This window comes from Camellia sinensis, chromosome 15 (genome assembly GCF_055761805.1).
Source record: "Camellia sinensis isolate YWXY chromosome 15, ASM5576180v1, whole genome shotgun sequence".
NCBI lineage: Eukaryota > Viridiplantae > Streptophyta > Magnoliopsida > Ericales > Theaceae > Camellia > Camellia sinensis.
In genome coordinates, this window is record NC_138975.1 from 12,058,398 (window position 1) to 12,082,270 (window position 23,873).

Consider the following 23,873-nt stretch of genomic DNA (forward strand, 5'->3'; position numbering starts at 1 on the left):
GCCGATCCTTTCGCCAGCGCATCTGGCAAGAATCCTCAAACTGCAAAGTACCTGCCCCGAGGGCGCAGGGTCTTTCATGACCTCCACATGCCTTTGTCTAGGGCATTGCTGATATTGGCGAAGAATGGGCATCTTAAGCCTTTGGAGCCCCGGCCACTCCCGAAGAATCTCCCCACCACTCATGATGCTACCTTGTACTGCGCGTACCATCAACAGTCCGGTCACAGTACCGATGGATGTTCCCGCCTTCGTCATGAAGTGCAGGATTTGATTGATAACAAGGTTATCCTACCACCCACCTCAGGCAAGCCCGTCACCACTCAGTTGCTGGATTTCGAGGGCTCAGATACTGCGAGTATGTAAAGCGAACCGCCTGCGGGCAACATTTGGTACATTTTTGATGAAGCGTCTGGCACGCATTTTTGAGCATCGGTGAAACCGAGTTTTGTAAATCCTAGTTTGGATATCGAGTCAGTCTTTTGTTTTGAGTCTGTCTCTTTGTCTTGAGTCAGTCTTTTTTCTTGCTTAAGGGTCTGTCTTGTTGTATCGAGTCAGTCCCCGTTGTATATAATACCCGGTGACTCTGGGGTTGTTGTCCCGAACACCATTTTGTTTTGTAATTATTATCTGTTTTTGTTTTGAGTCTGTTTCTGCCGAGGGGCCAGTTGCACCAACAGAGCCGATTGAAACAGCTGTTACTATCTCAACTTCATGCTTGCTTTCAGCATAAGGACCAGAGAATTTGAATGGGCTGACAGTACATCTCGCCTGCTCTCCTGTGTGCCAAACTCATTGCATTAACCTAAGTTTTTCAAAAAAAAACAAACTTTTTGAACACTGCGGTGATGAAAACGAAGAGGAACGAATTCCTCGGGTTTTGTAAAATTTTGATCACTTTGAGAAAAAGAGAGGCGTGCTAAGCCTTTTTACGAATAAAGCCATGCTTGTCGGCGTGAGTACTGAGAAGGACCCTGGCCTGATCCAGATTGGTTCCACACTATCTTCGGCGCGAGCGATTCGTCGCCTCCTTAAAAACTTCCAAAAGCAAATGTTTTAAGCGGCCCTGCGAAGACTTGTGTGGAATCGCTCTTGAGATTGCGCAGCCTAGGATCGCTCTCAGCCTCAAGATTCAACCTATTTGTTTTCCGAGTTTGAACCCGTTCAGAACCTTCAGAAAGTTCAACGGACAAACGCCATGAAAGGCCTGTGTGGCCAGTTTTGAGGTAGCCTTCGATCAAGAAGCATCAAGGCCGAATCAGAAGGAGTAGATCTCGCTGGAAGAAGCTCGTGGAGTAACCAGGATGGATTCTCCGCAAATCAGTGCAACAGCCGTTCTCCTAGACACAGAGAGGCTTCAATTTCAAAAAAACCATTTGGCATGGACTTGCTACATTTTTACCCTTTGAGAGGCTCGCTGGGCCGAAAACCCGGAAGGGCGGCCCAGGCAAAAGTTAGAGCAAGAGAAAAATACAAAAAAGAGAAAAATACAAAAAGAAAGATTGAAAAAGAAAAAAGAAGAAAAAGCAAAAAAAGAAAGAATAAAAAAGAAATAGAAAATGAAAAGAAGCTCGCAAGGTCGAAAACCCGCATTGGGCGCCTTGGCAAAAGTGAGAGCCTAAAAAAAAGTGAAGGTTAAAATACCCGAGTGGACCTTACCCGGAACTACGTAAGGCTTGATTCCCATGTTTGGGATACGTAGGCAACTTCATCATGAAGTCCAGCCCCCAACGCTTTCATAAGCGTCTCAGTCCATGCAATGGTTTCAATTTCATTCCAAAGTCTAGTGGCCAACACCCTTCAAGGTGATTGTGTCCATATATGTGTTGTGACCGTCTTCGTCATCTCTGTGTCTAAGAGCTCGACCACCGCCAATGAAGACTGTCTGCGAATTGCTGCGGCACCATCCCAAACAAGGGGCAACTTTCCGTTGCCACCAGCCGCCGTGAGCCGCCATTCAAACTAGGGGCAACTTTCCGTTGCCTCCCACCCTCCTTCAAACCAGGGGCAATTTTCCATTGCCTCCGATCCGAGGTTGCGCATCTCGAAGAGTAAGTTCCATGCTTGTTCAGCATCAGCTGTTTGAAAAATAGTTTTTGAAAATTTTTACTGAGGTTGACTATTTTCTCGAAAACTATTTCATTTTCCAAAATCGGACCATTGTCTTGGACCTAAAAAAGGAAAATTTTCAGTGCTTGCAGCCTGACTTGCACGCTTTTCAAATCAAAAATTGAACAAGTACGTTAATCCGACTCTCGTTTTGATCAAAACCGTTTTAGTAGAAAGCAAAAACGAAAAAATGGTTAAAATGATGAACTAGGGGCACAGTTGAGCCAGGCGTTCTGTCTTTCCCCCGTCATCGACGTACTTGCTAGAAGAGCACTCGGCCCGCCAGAAGAAATAGCCGTGAGCTAACGGTGTTGAGCATAAACCCACACCTTTCTATTTATCCATCAATCACCCCGGGGAGGGATGAAAAATGAGAGATTGAAGAATAGAGAGGTGTAAGTTGAGAGAAAAGTGAGGAAAAGGGTTTTTGAGAAAAAAATCCGAGCTCGAGAGGCGAGTGATGTGAGAATCACAAATCAGAAAGGGTGGGAAACAATACCCAGATTGAACTGGCTCCTCGTGGTCCGAGGTCTCCCATCTTCGTTTACGCGTCTGTGTATCGTGTCTCTTTCATTTGACGGTCTCGTCTTTTGTTTTGAGTCTCTCCCGAGCGTGCCTCGTTGTGTTTAGGTCGTGTACCTCTTTGTTTGAGTCCTCCCTGCTGTGTTCAGTTGTAGGCTCGATATCCCGGTTTGAAAAACCCTCATTCGATTTCAAAAATCGTTTATGCTCAGAATGCTGTGCCATTCTCTACATTTGAACGCATTTCGACTCCAACCGGTTCCATCTTTAAGGTCCGTCCTGTCAGATTGGGCTGTTTGTTCAGAAATTACCGTGTGCAGAATGAATCGAATGCTGTGTTATGGGCTGTGTGCAGATCAATCCCCAGTAGAGCAAGGGCTGTGTGTCCAGAATCAGGCAGTGGGTTGCTTGGGTTATTTTTGCTGTTGGCTGTTTAGTTATCTGATTATTACAGCGCGAGTGTTCAATTTTCAGACAACCAATCAATTCCATTTACATTGAGGTGTAACATGATGAGATGCGATGCAATGCATGAAATGTGTAAATGCGAACACTTTTTCAGATAAAAAGTCTGTTTCATTTACTTAGCTTTTCAAATGTACAAGTTTTGGAAACAAAAATCTGCCTGCGGCAGTACAAGGTAATCTATCTACCAACCAAAAAGAAAAGTACAAGAAAGAAAGAAAAGATAGCAAAAATCTGCATCTATGTCCAGTGACTCCAAGGGCTGTCAGTCCGTCCTGGTCCTCTTCCTGGACGAAGGTCCAGGAGCATCATCAGCGTCGTCGTCAGAGCCCGAGCTAGAACCGTCTCCGGTCTCCTCCTCCGATGACCCTGCCTCCTCCTCTGACTCCTCGTCGTCGTCGTCGTCCGGGACTGGAGCTCGCGAGCTGCTCCCGACGTGAGTACGCCCTCCCCTGGTACGGGGAAATATCCGGCCCTCCTCATCTCTCCCCCGGGCAGGGACAGAAGGTCTAGCTGGAACACCTCCTACCATGGGAATCTGGAAAGGAGGCTGAAAAGTACACAAAAAGGGAAATGCATCAGTATGCCGTGAGCAGTTTAACAGTGCAGAATGCAGTGTGTGAGTACAGCGTATGAATGCCGTGAGCAGTTTATCAGTACAGAGTACAGTGCAGAATGCAGTGTATGCAGTGTTCAGATACTGTGAGATCAGTGTATCAGGTGTTGTGCCGTGCATCAGATTATGTAAAGCAGTGTATGAATGGTTTGAGGCCAGTGTCAGAAGGACATACCGGTATGCTGTAGACGGCTAGAAGGTCAAATGTCCGCTGGAGGATCCCCATCATCGAGGCATTCATCGCCAACGACTGACGGGTGTACTCAGAAGAAGCCTGCAAAAGTGTCAGATGCATTAGTATTCTGTGGAATATCAAGTAAACTGAAATGAAATAACTGTACGAAGTGCAGTGATACATACCGGAGGTAGATCGGGGACATCGATGAACTCGTGGCCAGCCGGTGGAGGGGCGAAGGGAATCTGATAGGTCGACCCACCCTGCCCCTGGAAAGTCAGTACAGCAGGCAGGGCAGGCCAGCCAGCTCCTCGTCCTCCCCGCACTCCGCCCCTACCACGGACCCGGGCCCTCCTCGAAGATCCAGCCCCTGCTCCCGCTCCGGCCCCAGCCGCCGATGCCACAGGCCTGGCCCCCTCTGCTCGACGGCCGCTCAAAGGTCGCATCAGGTACGTCCGCACGTACTCCTGATAGTCGCCGGTGCCTCGGAAGCCGGCCTCCTCCCAGCCGATGGAGTAATCATCCAGCTGCTCAGTGGTCAGCCCCTCGGTCTCCCTCATCTCTGCAGGAGGGTGAGCCGGGACTATCTGCTCAGGTAACCCGCGGGTCTGGCGTAGAAAACGCTCCCCCAGGTACCAAGCCCGACAGACCGGGCCCTCTAGCAAGATCCGGAAATGCGAGGTCTCCTCAGCACCAGGGAACCGACCCCGCATCGCCGACGGCAAGGAAGCCCATGGCCGCCAAGTGATCTGAAAGTGACAGACAGTTTGTTATCTACTGTTATTGAAACATGCAGTGGGAAAGCGAAGCTAAATGAATCGAAAATAAAGCATACCTCGGTCGGGGTGATGGTGTCAAAATATCGGCGGAAGAAGCCGAATGTCTCCCGTGGTCGCCGGGTGCATCTCCCATCGAAGCGACTTGAGAACGGGACAGCCGGAGGAGGCTCCGCGACTGGTACGGGTGCAAGCCTAGGGAAGTAGGCGTAAACCCACAACTGCAAAACAGATGTCAGTACGACCATCAGATAAAGCAGGATATACAGGATAAGGCAGAAATGGCAGAGCCGTGTGTTGTGCAGTGTATTGTGTGCAGTGTACAGTGTGAGCAGTGTACAGTCAGTGTAAAGCAGAATGTATCTGTGTGCCGTGTGTACAGTATACAGTAAGTGTAAAGCAGACCGCAGTGTGTGCAGTCTACAGAGTACAGAAAGTACGAGACAGGAATGAAAAAGTGGAGAAGAAATGTACCTCCCAAGCCCGCCAGTAGCCTCCAAGCAGCTGGCCGCTGCCGCGAGAAGCCGAGCTCATATAGCCGTACAGGGTGGTCAGAGCAGCGCCGCCCCAGTCGTAGTGCAAGATGTCCCGGACGTCCACCAGTGCGCTGAGAAGACAGAGAGGCACGGTGTTCGCCCGGTCGGCGAAGATAGTAGTCTCGAACAAGAACATGAGGAAGCCACGAGCATACCTCTCCTCATCCTCCGGGGTCATCTGAGTCTCCTCCCCCAATGCGGGCTGGACCCAAAACTATGTCTCGAACCAGGAGTATCGGACGAAGCCTGGACGAGCTAGCGGTGGGGCCTCCCCTAGTAGATGGACCTGAGCGGCGGTCCACTCATCCATGTCTGTGTCGAAAGGGATCGGATCCCCCCTACCCCGATGCCTGTGAGCATCGAGAAGTCATAAGGGGTCATCGTCATGTCCCCTGCAGCAGAAAAGTGGAAAGAATCGGTGGTGTCCCACCACCTCTCCGCCAAAGCAGCAAGAAGAGGTCTGCATGTGGACAACCTAGAGAGCCCTCGGCAGAAGGTGCCGAAGCCCGCCCGATCCACGATGCGCTGGACCGCATCAGGGAGCTCATCATACCACTCCCGCGCACCAGTATTCCCATACCCGCGAATGGTATGGGAACCCTCCTGCAAACAGAAAATGACAATTGCAAGACAACATTCAAAATGCAGTTTTGAAAGAACAGATATGGCATGTATGCAAGTTTGTCAGATTCAGGCAAATACCGGGTACCGGTGTGCTTACGTAAAATACGTGTGCTGTGTCAGCGTGTTTGAGTGTTTCAGAACAGATATGGCATGAATGCAAGTTTGTCAGATTCAGACAAATACTGGGTGCCAGTGTGTATGCAGTGAAATACAGTGGGTGCCGTGTGTTTGGGTGATTCAGGACTAGTGCAGTGTGTGTGCATGTGTCAGTCTCAAGCAGATATCAGTTGTATGTATGTTTACAGTCAACTACGGTCTACGGCATATCAGATTTCAGCAATTAGAGAATACAGCTAACTATGGCAGTTTTGTATCCTACATTGCAGAAAGTAAAGCAGAAGATGAAGAGTTACCTCGGAAGTGCCGAATGAAAGGTGGGCGGTAGGCTCGCGTAGTAGTAGCTCAGGCGCCGCGTACCTCTCAAAGCTCCGGAACTGACGCAGGCCGTCTGGGGGCAGAACGTGGATCGCCGGCCGGTAGGTCGCCGGGTCGAACGGGCGCTCGCTCAGTGGTAAGAGCTCGACCCCGGGATCCATCTCGTGGTCTGGGGGAGTCCCACCACGTGGAATGTCGTCCGCCATGAAGAGAGTGGTGTGAAAATGGCCGGAAAAGGGAAAACCGAGCCGGAATGCGAAGAGTCAACTGAAAAGTCAACTCCCGAGAGGGTCGGAAATGGCCGGGAAGGCCGGAATGTGAAGAGGCACGGAAATGATGAGGAAAGTGAGGGGAACAAACCCTGAAAAGGCTAGAACGCCAAACGAGGCACCGAAACGAAAATGTGATCGGTGGAAAATGTCCGAAACGCGAAGAGGATCGCGAATCCGACGACGAAACGAGCGTAGAACGCGAAGAAATGGACGAAAAAAGAGGGGGAAAAGCTCTAGAGAGAGAGAGCAAAGGTTTTCGGCGGTGGAGAAGTGAGAAAATAGGGCATGAAGCCCTATTTTATAACACCCAAGGTGAAAAGACAAAACTGCCCCGCACCAGCAACTGTTTGCCGGTCGGCAATGTTTTGTGCCGGCCGGCACTTTTTTGTGCCGATGGAATTGTTTTTGTGCCGATGGCCAGCCGGTGGCCTCCCCTTTCGGCCGGTGGGGTTCCCACAGCCTTGTTTAGGCCATATGAGAAGTTCATGGTCTTCATAGCTCAAGAAAGTGCAGGAAAGTGCATCTCCGATGTTCAACCGGCCTCCGTTTTGACCGCGGGCCGTGTCTCCAGTGCGTGGCACTCAAATTCGTACAAGGTGTATCCTTTTTGTATCCTTTTGAATTCAAAAGCTACCCCATGTGTGTTGCACAAGTTCATCACACTACTTCGGTGCATTACATCGCGCTGTCGCGCGCCACACATTTGCATTGTTGTGCACGTGTTACATGCGTTGCAACACGCACCCCTTTGCATTGTCGTGCACATTTCTCATGCATCATCATTGCATTTCCATTCCATGCATTGTCATGCATTCCGGAATACGTGCGTTGTTGCGCATTCAAGCCCATTTACACTCCGTGTGGCATGCATGTCACACTTGGCATCGCACTGTTTTGTGCATTTCAATTTCGCGCTGTCTTGCGCATCTCATTGCATTTTGCATGCATTCCATTGCACTGTTTTGTGCATTTCAAAACTGCTCGCGCTGTTCTGCGCATCGCACTGTTTTGTGCATTTCAAACCTCGCGCTGTTCTGCGCATCGCACTGTTTTGTGCATTTTGAAATTGTTCGCGCTGTTTTGCGCATCGCACTGTTTTGTGCATTTCAAACCTCGCGCTGTTCTGCGCATCGCATTGTTTTGTGCATTTCAAACCTCGCGCTGTTCTGCGCATCGCACTGTTTTGTGCATTTCAAACCTCGCGCTGTTCTGCGCATTGCACTATTTTGTGCATTTCAAATCTCGCGCTGTTCTGCGCATCGCACTGTTTTGTGCATTTCAAATATCGCGCTATTTTTGCGCATCTCATTGCATTTTGCATGCATTCCATCGCACTGTCCTGTGCACTCGCGTTGCCTAACGCATTGCGCTATTTTGCGCATCATACCGTCGTGCAATACCGACGGTCTGGCGAGACCTTAAACACGCATGGTCTGGCGAGACCTTAAACACGTACGGTCTAGGAGACCTTAAATCCTTGGAAGGTGTAAGACCTTTAGTGTTCGCATTGTCGTACACTTCGAGAGCCGCGTGTTGTCGCGCATTCCATGCAACATGCATTTCATACATCATTTGCATTTCAAAAAAACAAACAAAACATGCATTGTCATGCATACCATTTTGCATCCCGATCCAGGAGACCTTAAATCCTCTGAAGGTGCATTTCCTTCGGTGTTTGTCGTGCCCGAACGACTTTCGGTGGTCTGGTAAAGCCACCTGCCTATGTTTGCGATGAGTTCCTAGAAGACCAACTGGGACGGTGGAAACTAGAGTTCGAACGGCTTATGCCTAGAACGCAAAGGTTCGGGAGTTCCGAGACTAAAGTCTGGTTTAAATACCCAGGGGTTTACCCTCGGCTTGAAATCTGTATGGAAGCCCCATAGGTTGAGGCGGCATGTCTACGCCTCAGTTCTGGATACTGGACCAACCTGGTATACCGCCCTGTTGGTAAGATAGGGAAAGTTGCAATCATAGTCATTGCATCATAGTGCATTGTCATGCATTTGCATTGTAGATTGCATGCATTCATTGCATCACCTTCCATCTATGGCTTACGCCTTTCCAAGTTGAGCTTGGTCTGGTATGTGCCCTTACTTTTCATGTTAAAGCACAGTTCTGCATGTGTATCGCGCCGATTCCACGCTGATATGTTGGTTGAGGGTTGCGGCACCTTTTCTGTGTTACACATGGCTCGTACGTGTACATGCCTTTCCTAGGCAAGATTTGGTTTGGCTTGTATGCCATATCCATTGTATCCATTCCATTGCATATTTGTAAATATTGCATTGTAGATTGCATGCATTCATTGCATCACCTTCCGCCTTTGGCTTGCGCCTTTCCAGGTTGAGCTTGGTCTGGTATGTGCCCTTACTTTTCATGTTAAAACACAGTTCTGTATGTGTATCGCGCCGATTCCACGCTGATATGTTGGTTGAGGGTTGCGGCACCTTTTCTGTGTTACACATGGCTCGTATGCGTACATGCCCTACCTAGGCAAGATTTGGTTTGGCCTGTGTGCCATATTCGTTTCCATTACATTGTAGTGTAATTTTTGCATCCGGCATTAGGATCGTAGTCTTTTCTCCAGCGGGTCGTTTCCCCACTTATGTCAATTCCACCCAATACTTGTTCTTGCGTCTGTCTACAATACTCATAGTTCAGTTGACCGTTCTATGGTAGACAGACTTGTTACCTCCATCAATCTATTTGACATAGGTGTGGTTTCGAACCGTTCGTGATTGGATCACGATTCAAATGCTTTGCATGTAGCTTGCATTTTTTCAATTGCATTGCATTTTCATTTGCATTGTTTATACATTGTTTTGTATATATTGCATATCGTCTTGCATCCATTTTGCATTGTCATGCATGTTGCTAACAATATTGTACCTGTTAAGTTTGTTTTCTTTGCAGGCACGATATTGTATGTACGGTTCATTTGAGGCTGGTGCAACCAGACGAACCGGACAGGTATTGTATCTCCCGAGTGAGACATATTGAGAATTCCATAATTCTCTTACATCCTTTCTGCATTGTAGTGTAGTTTGGTATGCTAGCTTAAAACTGTCGCATGTTTGCTTCATTACAGCTTTCTTTGCATGATCATAAGTTATGCTCGGCTTCGTGCATTGTCTTGCATCTTGCCCCTGCCTCCGGGCGCATATCTTATTTGTCTTGTATGTTTGTCTGAGTCTTCGGCCTTGTCAAAAATGGGTCGTCTCTGGGCTTTGACATTCACTCCCGTTATTGTTATGACTTTCGAGCTCTGTCAAAGAGGGGCAACTGTAGACACCCCATTTTTGACCGTCCTCAAGACTTGGACGTCACCGTTTGAACACACGGTGATCTTCCATGTTTGTGTTCGTTTGGAGTTCCCAGAGGTCTCGGCTCGCGTGCCTTGCCTCAGGATCCCCGAACTCGAGCGTTTAGCGTCTGGTTTTGCACCAAACACTTGCATCCTGCCTTGGAAAGGCAGAGTGGGGCTTGTAGACCATCCCCACCCATCACCGGCAGTGGCTAGATGCCACCGGCTGGTTTTTGCTGCCACCGGCAATATAGTTTGCCGGCCGGCACTCTTTGTTGCCGGTCAGCACTATTTTGTGCCGGTCGGCACTTTGTTTGGCCAAGATGGCATTTTTTGCCGGCCGATTGCTGTTCATCTGCTTTTGCAGATATTTTTAGACAGCTGTATAGCTTTTTCTCCCCTCCATACACGTGTATGGAGGGATCTCCCTCTTGCAAAGCTTGTCTTGTAAGCTTTACAAGAGGCATATAGAGAGAAGCCCTCTCTAAGGCAAAAAGGAGGCTTTAGACATTTTTGAGAGAGGAAAATACAGAGGAGAGCTCTGGTTTTTCTAGGGTTAGGGTTAGATATACACTTTCTATCTCTCTTTCCCTCTCATTTTGTACACTAGGTGTTTTGTGTCACACTATTGCACACAAACACCTAGTGTTTCACCTTCCTCTTGGAGCTGAGGTTCTAAAGAGTGTGTTTTGAAGTTTTGGTGTTGGATTCAAGCTCAAGGAGGCCATTGGAGCACCATTGTTGAAGAGGACTACAAGGGTGAGAAACTAGTCCCTTTTTCCCCTATTTTTGCATTGATTTTCTACTAGTCTTAGAGCTGTTTTTGTGATTATTGTATAACATAAAAAAGTTCTTTTTTTAAGCCCTCTTTGTTGTTTATTAAGAGTGTTTTGTTGTTTGAGTGTTGTTGACCACCCTTAGGCCTCAAAAGGCCTCATTTTGAGCCATTTTGTGCTAGCTCCGGGATTTTGGTGTTGAGGTCTCTTCACCACTGAAATCTTGAGGGATTTCAGTGGTGAAGATGATGCTTTGAAGTCCCAAGAAGGAGAGGGCCACCCCCTCTCCTTGTTGTCCTTGAAAAGGACCTATTTTGGCCTCTTAAGGAGGCCTATGCTTGAGTGTGTGTTGAGCATGTTTGGTTTGTTTTTCATGCTTATATATCCATGATATAACATGATTTCAAGTTGGTTTTGGAACTTCATGCATGCTTAGCATAGTTGCCATGTAATGCCTTATTTGTGCCTTAACATGTTCTAGGTTGTTAGCCTTTGTTGGAGCATGTTTTAGGCTTGCATTTGTGAAGTTTATGTGCTTATTTTGCCATGTTTTAGATCTGTCCATAGGTATTTGGGTTGATTTTTGCATGCATTATATAGCTCTTTTGTATTTGGGCTTGTTGACCTTGAGTAAGTGCATGTGTAGCATGCCATCTTTGCATTGTTTTGATGATTTGGAATCATCCTACATGCCATTTCAGTCCCATTTCCATGCTTGTTTGATTGCCTTGCATGTCTCTTTAATGCTTTGAAAGCATGTGTTGCAATGCTCCATGTTTTGGCCATGGTGTATGTCTTTGTATTTGGGCCATTTAGATGCCATCTAAGTAGTCCTTTAGCTTTGTTTTAACATGCTAAACCTCTGATTTTGGTCCTTCCTCGCATGCCATGTTTGGTCATGTTAAGTGTAGTTCAATGCCTCATTGATTTGCTTTGAACACTTAGGCCATTTGGTGCATGCTTGGCTTGATTTGTTACTTGGTTTGGCACCATGTGTTAGCATGATTTTCAAAGCTTATAATGCATGATAATTGTTCATGTTTGTCCCTTTCAAGTGTGCTTGAATGTTGCTTGATTTGTGCTTAAGTGTTGGTCCTTATGTGCATTTGTGTGTATGCCATTTAGCCTTCACTCTTTAGCACTTTTGGCCACTGTTTTAGGCCTTATTAGAGCTGCCTAATTCGTGTATAAGTCCATCTTGTCATTTATTTGCATTGCCATATGTATGCTTGTATGCTTGCATAAGTGCCTTGCCATGCCATGTTGCATTCCTAGCTTGTATGCCTAGGTTGCATTGCATCTTGCATGCATTCCTTGTCCCTTGACTTGGGTGATAGGGATTGGGAGTTTTGTTTGATTGGTTTGCATGCATTTGAAATCAAAGTTGCATACTTGGTTCTTTGGGCCATCATGCATGGAAATGCGTGATTGGTGGTCCGAGAACCGAGGCACATGTCCCTTTGAGTTATCACAATGATAAGAGACATGGTTGATGCATACATGCCTTGAAATATGCTGCCATGCCTTGTTTTGCCCTCTGTTGCTGTGAGTTGCAGGTTCTGCAGGAATACTCTGCCGACTGGCAGTGTAATGTGCCGACCGGCACCATTTTCTCTGCCGACAGCTTCAACTTTGTGCCGATGGCCATACAACACTGCCGGTGGAAATTTCATCTAGCCGATGATGATCCCCTCTGTCCAAGGATGTAGTCCTGAGGTTTTGACAGCCTCCAGAGGAGGAAAGGAAGGAAAACAGAGGCAGCTTGCGCATGGTGGCGCGCTTCCCGAGGCGTTTTTCTGTTTTAGTTAATTTATTTAATTTATTAATTAAATTAGTTAATTTGTAATATTAATTAGCTTGCGTAGTTAATTAATTTGTAATATTTATTCGGTCCCTCCGAGCGAGGGCAAATCTGTAATAAGTGTGTGTGGGTGGTGTGTATGTCTTCCAACCTCACTTCTTTCTTCCCTTTTACTTACCCGCTTTAATGGTTAGTATTAGGACACGTTTAAATTAGCATACCTTATGCTATGCATGTGTGCATCCATGCATTTGTATTACATGCATTAGGCTCGGTACATCACGCTAATTACATCAATACTTCAATTCCCAAACTGAATACGTGATAATTGTGCATTTTCACATGACATGTTTAGGATAGCCGAGCCTATTCTAACAACACTTTGTATGCGATGCATTAGGCACTTAACATGGACTTGGATCATGCATGTTTGCTAACAAGTTCCTTGTTTTGGCACGGAGTACGATGTAAGTATTTCCGCTTTAGCATCTCGCATGAGTGTGAATATTGCCATGACAGTATGCTTACCATGCGGCTAGATGCTTATGTGTTAAACTGTTTTGAATGCCTGTGGGTGAAGGTTGGATTGTTTGAGTTGGAAGAACTCATTGAAATCCGTGTTTTAGCCTACTTGCGAGTAGCAAATTCCAAAGCATTTTCAAAACGAACGGATATGCAATGTCTCTTTCCAAATTAGGCAATCTAGTCTATACTCGTTTGCTGCGCGCATAACATAGTAATTCTAGGCTAATAATTGGTTTAAGAACACATAAACGTTTTCAAAACAGAATATCACGGTTAGTAGAGGCCGGTCTTCGGACCGGGCGAAAGGGGGTGCTCATAGCTGACCTTCCCCGATCGTACCTAAGCTCCCGAGCCGAGACAACTCCGGTGATGACGGACATGTGGCCTTCGGCACCGAGTCAGGGTTTCCTAAATTCTCCCATTTTAAAATATTTAGGTGGCGACTCTGTATCTGGCAAAGCAGTCCATGTTTGGCACTACTTTTTCAAAAATCTGTTTCTCAAAACGATTTGCCAGATTTAGACTCTTTGGTTCAGATTAAGAACCGTGACACAAATCGGGAGTCCGAACTGTAGTAGCGAGGTCCCCCTCCGCGGACATGCGCTGTTACAACAGCGCCTATCAAGTTGAATCAATCGCCGACACAATGGCATATCGGCTCAATGACATGTTTGGAATAAGTTTGCCACATCCCTGGAATTCCACGCATTTGCGTAAATTTTATCATTAACCCAACTTGTATGGCATGGTAGCTTGTTTTGAATTTTCGCTATGTACAACTTTCATTTTTCCAATGCAATTCCTTTTTTTCTCCCTGCTTTGTGAATTTTGATTTGGTAACAAAAAGCCTCCGAATTCGGAGCCCCATCTGTGAATGACATGTTTGGGTCGAATAAGCCTCCGAATTTGGAGCGCCCTTCATGGATATCACTTGGCCAAGACAAAAGCCTTGAATTCGAAGCGCCCTTCGTGGATATCACGATTGGCCAAGACAAAAGTCTTCAAATTCGGAGCGCCCTTCGTGGATATCATGATTGGCCGAGAGAAAAGCCTTCGAATTCGGAACCCCATACATGAATGACACGTTTGGGCAGAATAAGCCTCCAAATTCGAAACGCCCTTCATGGATATCGTGATTGGCCACGACAAAAGCCTCCGAATTCGAAGCCCCATCCGTGAATGACACGTTTGGGCTGAATAAGCCTCCGAATTCAGAGCAACCTTTGTGGATATCACGATTGGCCAAGACAAAAGCCTCCGAATTTGGAGCGCCCTTCATGGATATCATGATTGGCTGAGACAAAAGCCTCTGAATTCGGACTCTATACGTGAATGACACATTTGGACCGAATAAGCCTCCAAATTCGGAGCGCACTTCGTGGATATCACAATTGGCTAAGACAAAAGCCTCCGAATTCGGAGCCCCATACGTGAATGACACATTTACGCTGAATAAGCCTCCAAATTCAGAGCGCCCTTCGTAAATATCGCGATTGGCTAAGACAAAAGCCTCCGAATTCGGAGCCCCATCCGTGAATGACACATTTGGGCCAAATAAGCCTCCGAATTAGAAACGCCCTTCTTGGATATCACGATTAGCCAGCGCAAACACGATTGACATAAACTAATAGATAAAGGTCATGACTTAATTTACAAACATTGATTGAAACAATATACAGACATTCAAAATAAAATGTTTCATTAAATAGATCGTGAATACATGATTTGCATCAAAACGAAACAATGTGTTCAATAAATTTTATTCGGCACCATCTTCGTCGTCGGTCTTCTCGGCGTTGAAAGCCTCGAAGGGAAAATTGTAACTCTGATATAAAGGCAGCGCTGAATCAACGCCCGTGGCCTGGAGAGCCTTGATCCACCCATGCTTAAATCCTGAAGGCAGACGCAGATCCTTATGCACAACTCCAGCAAGCTGTTGAGGCTCTGAAAGCTGGGGGGTTTAATAAGTAACAAGTACTTGCGGTTGTGGCTAAGACTGTGAATGACATTTTCCCCGTTCAGACCAAGAGCAGTACAAGCCAAAGGAAAAATCGGGATAGGGATCGTCATATCCGAACAGTTCCTTCCCATCCTAACCCTGCACCTGGGAAAGATCAGAGAGCCAAGGCAGCACCTGCTAATCCTTTTGCTAGTGCATTCAGCAAAGGTCCATAGACTTCGAAGTATCTGCCTCGAGGGCGCAGGGTCTTTCATGCCCTCTACATGCCTTTGTCCAAGGCTCTTTGAATCCTCACTAAAAAAGGTCATCTCAAACCTCTTGAGCCTCGGCCTCTCCCGAGTAATCTCCCTCTCTCACATTATGCTACCCAATATTGTGCGTACCATCATAGGCTGGTCACACCACCGACAATTGCTTTCGTCTTCACCACGAAGTGCAAGACTTGATCGATGATGAGGTCATCTTCCCACCTAGCTCGGCAAAGTCTGTCACCACTGAGTTTTTGGACTTCGAAGATAATACAAGTATGTGATCAGGGGAAGGTCCACCTGCGAGTAGCGCTTGGTTTATTTCGGATGTGGTGTTTGGCACGCACTATTTTTGAGCATTTGCGAATGCTGGGTTTTGTACTTTCTGACTTGGGTGTTGAGTCAGGTCTGTGGTTTTGTTTTGAGTCTGTCTCTTTGTTTCGAGTCAGTCTTTTTGCTTAAAGGTCTGTCTTATTGTATCGAGTCAGTCCTGTTGAATAAGAGTCGGGTGATCCCGGGTTGTTACCTCAGACATCACTTGCTTGTTTTGGTATTTGTCTTTTACACCCTTTTGAGTCTGTTTCTGCCATGGAGCCAGTTACACCAGAAGATCTGAATGAAACAGCAGTGGTTTTCATACTCTTGTGTTTGCTTCTGTCTTGCGCCGGTTATGCTAGAAAGTTTGAATGAAACGGCAGTGCTTTTCACCTGCTCTTCTGTGCCTTGAAATCATTGCATTGACTTAAGTTTTTCAAAACTTTTTGAACATAAAAAATAAAAAAAAAATAAAAAAAATGAAGAGGAAGGAATTTCTCGGGATTTGTGAAAATTTGATCAATTAAGAGAAAGAAAGGCATGCTAAACCCTTAATGAATGAGATCATGCTGTTTAACATGAGTACTGAGAAGGATCCTAGCTTAATCCAGATTGGTTCTACACTGTCTTCAACGCGAGCGATTGGTCGCTTCTTAAAAAAATTTCAAAAAAATATTTTGCGCGGTCCTGCGAAGACCTGTGTGGAATCGCTCTTCAGATTATGTAGCTTAGGATTGCTCTCAGCCTCGAGACTCGACCCCCTTACTTTCAAACAATTGAACTTGCATTCAGAATGTTCAACGGTCAACCACAATGTGAAGCTTGTATGGCCAGATCAGAAGCACCCCTCGAACAAGAGGCAAAAGACGTCAGATAATGCACTCGAAGAGTCCAAGACGAAGATCGGCAAGAATGCCAAATCCCAGAAGGGAGGAAAGAATAAAATACCGCCGAAGAACAACCGAGTTCCTATCCACAACACTAGGGGCAAATTCAGCCCCCATTGGATGGACTCCGACATCATCAGCAAACAACAGCCACTCTCCTGGATTCAGATGTCTTCGAGATCTCAAAACCATTTGACATGGACAAAGCTACACTTTTACCCTTGGGAGGCTCGCTGGGCCGAAAACCCGAAAGGGCGACCCAGGCAAAAGTTAGAGCAAAAAGAAAGAAAAATGCAAATAATGAAAAAAAAGAAGAAAAGAAGAAAAGAAATGAAAAGAAAAAAAACAAACAACAACAAAAAAATAGAAGAATTGAAAATAAATGAAAGAAGAACAAGGCTCGCAAGGTTGAAAACCCAGAAAGGGCGGCCTTGGCAAAAGTTGGAGCGTAAAAGGTAAGGGTTAATACACGAGTGAACCTTAACCCGAACTACGTAAGGCTTGATTCCCATGTTTGGGATACGTAGGCAACTTCATTCTGAAGTCCAGCCATAAACACTTCCAAATGGATTGTGTCCATGCAATGGTTTTGATCATCTTTGTTTTCTCTGTATCGGAGAAGTTCGGTTGTAATCATCACTCTGAAGGCTGATTACAATGCGCTGCGGTGCTATCCAAACAAGGGACAACTTTTCGTTGCCATACAGTGTGTTGCGGTGCCATTCGAACAAAGGGCACCCTTTCGTTGCCGTGCAGTGCCATTTAGGCAAGGGGCAATTTTTCATTGCTTCCGATCTGAGGTTATGCATCTCAAGAGTAGATTCTGTGTTGGTCGAGCAGTGGCCATCCGCAAAAATAGTTTTTGAGAATTTTTACTGAGGTTGACTAATTCTCTCAAAAATTATTCCATTTTTCCAAAACTGGACCATTTCTTGGACCTAAAAAGGAAAATTTTCAGTGCTCACAACCAAACTTGCATGATTTTAAATCAGAAAGTTGAACAAGCATGTTAATCGAACTTTTATATTGATCAAAATTGTTTTAGTAGAAAAACCAAAACAAAAAATGGTCAAAATGATGAACTAGGGGCACAGTTAAGTCAAGTGCTCTGTCTTTTCCCCCATTGTCAACTTACTTGCCGGAAAGGGCACCATATTCTCCAGAAAAGGCACGGCTGAGGCTAACAATAAAGGGTTGAAAGCTCTTGTACCCTCCAAGCAACGAGGTATCAAGCCAGGTGCGAAGCACGAATTGGGATGGACCGAGACATTTCACTCCCTCATCTGGGGCATCGACTAAATGCCACCAGAAGAAATAGCCGCGAGCTGATAGTGTTGGGGCATGAACCCACAACTACTTGTTTATCCATCAACCACCCAGGGGAGGGATGAAAAATGAGAGATTGAAGAATAGAGAGATGTGCGATGAGAGAAAAAGTGAGCAAAGGGCTTTTTCAGAAGAAAAAAAAAAAACAAAGCCTGAGGGCCAAGTGATGCGAGAATCACAAATGAGAAAGGGTGGGAAACAATACCTGAAGAAACAGGCTCCCTGTGCACGTCTGAGTGTCGTGTCTTTTGTTCTATCTCGATTCTCGTTTTGAGTCGTTTCGAGTGTTACTCGATGTGTTTAGGTTGTTACCCTTTGTTTTTCAGTTGAGTCGTTTTTGCTGTGTTTAGTCGTAGGCTCAATACCCAGTCAAAAACTCATTTCTTATTTCAAAATAAGTTGTTTTGTGCTCAGAGTGCTGTGTCATTCTTCACATTTGTGTAAAACAAAATTCATTCTTTCATAAAACCGCAGGGTTTAACCCAAGTTATGTAAGAACAGTAGAACCAGGATCTACCTGAAGCTACAGGTTCCAGACTGCGATGCAAAAGAAAAGAGGAAGGATTCAGAGCATCTGAGTTTGTTTCGACTTCTGCAAATGCTGTCTTTGCATCCTGTGTGTTCAAAATGAATAGAATGCTGTGTTATGGGCTGTGAGTTTAGAATGAGCAATGTTCAAAATGGGCTATGTGTTCATAATCTGCAGTGTCCTGCATGAGCCGTATGTTCAAAATAAACAGAGTACTATCTTACGAGTTGTGTGTTCAAAATGAGCAGTCTATATGTTTAACATATTGAGAATTTGTGATTAGTTCCACTTCCAGTGCCTTCCGGTGTCGATTTTGCGAAGTCACACCTGTGTTACTTCAATTTGCTTATAGAGTTGTTACTCATTCGCTTATCGAGTTGTTGCTCATTTGTCTATCGAGTTGTTGCTCATTTGATTACCGAGTTGTCGCAATTTTGTTTATCGAGTTGTTGCTCTTTGCTTATCGAGTTGTAAACTTGTTAAGGTCTTATTGTTGCTTATTGAGTTAATCTGTTTTATTTGTTACGTTGGTCTACCTGACCTGGTAGTACATGCATGTTCAATTTCCATTCGATTACATTGTTATGTAATATGGTGTGATGCGATGCAATGTACAAATGCAATACTTTTTTTTAGCAAAAAGCTTGTTTCATTCCATCATCTTTTCAAATACATGGTTTTGAGAAAGTAAAACCTGCCTCAAGCAGTACAATGTGCTCAATCTACCAGCAAAAAAAAGAGGATAAAGCAAAAAAGAAGAGAAAAGCAACGAAATGTTTGAACAGAACAAAGAAGAAAAAGGCAGCAGAAAGTCTGGATCAAAATCAGTCATCTCAGGTACGGGGGTCGGTCCTGGTCCTCTTCCTGGACGAGGGTCCAGGATCACCACCGCCATCTCCAAAATCAGAGTCTGAGCTATCTCCGGCCTTACCCTGCGACGACACCGCCTCCTCATTTGACTCATCGTCATCTGGAGTGGGCTCTCAGGAACTGCTCTCAGTATGAGTGCGCCTATGTCTGCCTCCGCTATGGATAGTCATCCTTCGGCTGACTCCCCCTCCTCCCCGAGCAGGAACAGATGGTCTAGCTGGTGCCCCTCCTGCGGCTGAAATCTGGAACAGGGCCTGAAAAGGACAAATAGTAAATGCATCAGTTGCAGATAAAACAGAATGCAGTGTTTGAATACAGTGTATGAATGTCGTGAGCAACGCCGTGAGCAGTATATGAGTTACAGTGCATCAGTGCCGTGAGTGCTGTGTTTCAAGTGCCGTGTCAATAGTGTGATGCATCAGATTATGTATGAAACAGATTAGGCAGAGTTTGAAACTGCAGTTGAAAGAACTTACCGGGATATTGTAGATGGTCAACAAGTCGAAGCACCGCTGCAGCATCCCTACCGCTGAGGCAGTCAACTCCAGGGACTAGTAAGTGTACTCGACGGAAGCCTGCAAAAGTATTGAAGTCATTAGTATTCTGCGGGTTATCAAAGGAATTGAAATGACTGTACAAAATGCAAAGTTTAGTAGTGCATACTGGGGTCGAGCCATAGACTCCAACAAGCTCATAATCAGCCGGAGGAGGAGCGAAGGGAATCTGATAAGTCTCCCCACCCTGCCCTCGGCATGTGATCGTCGTAGGCAACTCTGGCCATCCAGCTCCCTGCCCTCTCCGGGACCCACTCCTGCCTCGAGCTGGAGGTACCCTCGGTGCCCTCGGTGCTCCTGCTCCAACCACTGGTGCTGCAGGCCTCTCCCTCTCAGCTCGATGAGCACTACTCAGAGGCAGCATCAGATAGGCCTGGATAAACTCGGTGTAGTCGCCCTCGTCTCTAAAGCCCTCTGAGGCCCAACCAATCGTATAATCGGCCATCTCCTCTAGGGTGTACATCTCTGTCTACCTCATGGTCATAGGAGGAGGTGCTAGAACTACCTGCTCTGGTAAGCCAAGGGTCTGCTGCAAGAAACGCTCACCTAAGTACCAAACGCGACAGACTGGACCCTTTAGCAGAACTTTGAAACGGGCAGTCTCCGGAGCACTGACAGACCGCTCCCGAACTGCGTCAGGCAACGGGATCCATGGCTGCCAGGTGATCTGCAAATAAAACATAGCTTGTTATCTACTGTTATTGAAAGAATAATGTAAAGCAAAGCTTAAATGAACTGAAATGTTTGACATACCTCAGCTGCAGTGATGGTATCAAAGTAGCGGCGAAAGAACATAAAGGACTCACGTGGTCTCCGCTCGCACCTCACGTCGAAGCGATGAGAGAATGAAACACTGAGAGGGACCTCCTCGTCTGGCACTGGGGCAAGTCTCGAGAAGTAGGCATGTACCCACAACTGCAAAGTATAACAGAGCAAACACCAGTATGATTATCAGATAAAGCAGAATGCAGAATAAAGCAGATTATGTGTATACCGTGTGTGTAGTGTGCAAACCGGTGTAAAGCAGATTACATGTGTGCAGTGTATAGAGTACAGATAATGTAAAAGTAACTGAAAAGATAGAAAAGGGAACATGTACCTCCCAGGCTCGCCAGTAGCCTCCAAGCAACTGCCCTCTAAGGCGGGTAGATGAGCTCACGTACCCGTAAAGAGTAGCCAAGCCCGCGCCACCCCAGTCGTAGCGGCGGATCTGTGTCACATCCACAAGCACGCTCAGCAGGTAAAGGGCGACGGTGTTCGCCCGGTCAGCGAAGAGCGTAGTCCCCAACAAGAACATAATGAAGCCACGAGCGTACTGCTCCTCCTCCTCCCGAGTAGTAGGCGCCTGGATCCGAAAATGATCCTCGAACCATGAGTATCGCACGAACCCTGCCCAAGCGAAAGGTGGTTGAGTGCCGAGCAAGTATAGCTGAGCGGCGTCCCACTCGTCCATGTCTGGATCAAAGGGGATCGGATCACCCCCCACTCCGATGCCTGTAAGCATAGAGAAGTCAAAAGGAGTCATCGTCATCTCCCCGGTGGTAGAAAGGTGGAAGGAGTCGGTGGTGTTCCACCACCTCTCCACCAGAGCAGCAAGGAGGAGCCTACTCGCAGTGAGGCGCGAGAGTCCCATGCAGAAAGTGCCAAAGCCGGCCCGGTCGACAATACGACGAACCGCATCAGGTAGCTCTATGTACCAACCTCTGGCGGCAGTGTTCCCATATCCCCGGAAGGCATAGGAATCTCCATATGATCAAAATAAACAGTTGCGAAACAGTGTTACAAATACAGTGTTGAATGCACTCAGAATTGATGAGAATACAACGTATGTACACGTGTTCAGATTCAAACAGATGTCAGGTGCGGGTGTGCTCACAGTGAACTACAGCATGTGATGTATCAGTGTGTTTGAGTGGTTCAGTGGAAAATGCAGCGTGTGTACACGTGTTCAGATTCAAATAGATATCGGGTACGGGTGTGCTCGCAGTGAACTACAGCATGTGATGTATCAGTGTGTTTGAGTGGTTCAATGGAAAATATAGCGTGTGTACACATGTTCGGATTCAAACAGATATCGGGTGCGGGTGTGCTCGCAGTGAAATACAACATGCAATGTACTAGTGTGTCTTAGTTATGCAGTTAAATAACAGAATCGACTATCGCAGTTATGTGTTCCACATTGCAGAAAATGAAACAAAGAAGAGTGTACCTCAAAAACACTGAAGGACAGATGAGACTCTGGCTTGCGCAACAAAAGCTCCAATGGCGCGCCTCGTGTATAGCTCCGAAAGTGGCGGATGCCGTCAGGAGGCAACACATGTATCACCGGCCTGTAAGCTGCCGGATCGAACGGCCGGATATGAAGAGGTAAGAGCTCGACCTCGGGATTCACATCCATCTCCGGGGGAGCCCCACCCTGTGGTATGTCGTCTTCCATCTCAGAAAGAGTGCAAAAATGGCCGAGAATATGGAAAATAGGCGAGAATGCCAAAAATCAACCCAAAAGTCAACCCCAAGAGGGTGGAAAATGAGAGAAAAGGTCGGGGTGTGGAAAAGGCACGAAGATCAAGGTATGACTCAGGGAAAACAAACCCCAAATGGTGGAAACCAAGAAAAATGCACCGAAACCAAGATTTGTTCGGTTCAAAATGTGCGAAACGATGAAGATTTCGCGAATTGAACGACGAAAAAGTGTCGAAAACACGAGAAAAATAAGGATCGAAGGTTGGAAAATCACCTACAAAGAGAGGGGAGGGTTTTTCGAGCTTGGAGGAAGTGAAAATATAGGGTTTGAGGCCCTATATTTAAAGACCCGTGGCTAAATGTCGAAACTGCCCCGACTCTGCCATTTTTGGCCGGTCGGCCAAATTTTTAGCCGATCGGCTAAATAGTTGGCTGATGAACTCATTTTGTGGCCGATGGATGGTCGGTGGCCTCCCCTTGTAGTCGGTGAACCTCTCATACCCTTCGTTGGATCAGTTATGTGGTTTGGAATCTTCACTTCTCAAAACAGTGCAAGGAAATGAACTTTTGAAGTCTAACCGGCTTCGTGTTGACCTCGAACCATGCTTCCTGTATGCGATGCTCAGTACGCGCAAGGTGTATCCTTTTCGTATCCTTTGGTATCTTGCGAGATTCAATAACTGCTTTTTCTTTTAAAAAAAAATATGTGTTGCATTACAATGTTTTGCCTTGTTTATGATAAACATACATAGGTTGCATCGTTATGCATGTCTACACGCGTTGTAACATGCACAACTTGCATTGTTATGCACTGTTCATTTGCATTGTCATGCATTTCAAAAAAAGACGTGCGTTGTCACGCATTTGAGTTCATTTGCATTATCATGCAATTCAAAAAACAAACACGCGTTGTCATTCATTTGAGTTTATTTGCATTGTCATGCATTTCAAGAAACGAGCGTTGTCGCGCATTCGAGTTCATTTGCATTATCATGCATCCCAATAGTATGCATTGTCATGCATTTCAATAAATCATGCATTGTCATGCATTTCAATTACACGCATTGTCATGCATTCTCGTTCATGCATTGTCATGCGTGTCTCATTTGCATTGTCGTGCATCCCAATAGTATGCATTGTCATGCATTTTAATAAATCATGCAGTGTCATGCATTCCAATAGTTTGCGTTGTCATGCATTTCAGTCCATGTATTGTCATGCGTGTCTCATTTGCATTGTCATGCATTCCAATAGTTTGCATTGTCATGCATTTCAGTTCATGCATTATCATGCGTGTCTCATTCGCATTGTTATGCGTTTCAATAATTCACATTGTCATGCATTTCAACAACGTGCATTGTCATGCATCTCTTGTTTGCATTGTCATGCATTTCGAACAACTCGCATTGTCATGCATCTTCCATTTTGCATTATCATACACGTCAATCTCTCACATTGTTGTATATTTCTAACTTCTCTCCACTCGCGTGCCGCGTATGGATGTATCTAACTTTTCTCCACTCGCATGCCGCGTGTGGACGTAACTAACTTTTCTCCACTCGCGTGCCGCGTGTGGACGTATCTAACTTTTCTCCACTCACGTGCCGCGTGTGGACGTAACTAGCTTTTCTCCACTCGCATGCCGCGTGTGGACGTAACTAACTTTTCTCCACTCGCATGTCGTGTGTGGACATAACTAACTTTCTCTACTAACGTGCCGCGTGTGGATGTATCTAACTTTTCTCCACTCGCATGCCGTGTGTGGACGTAACTAACTTTTCTCCACTC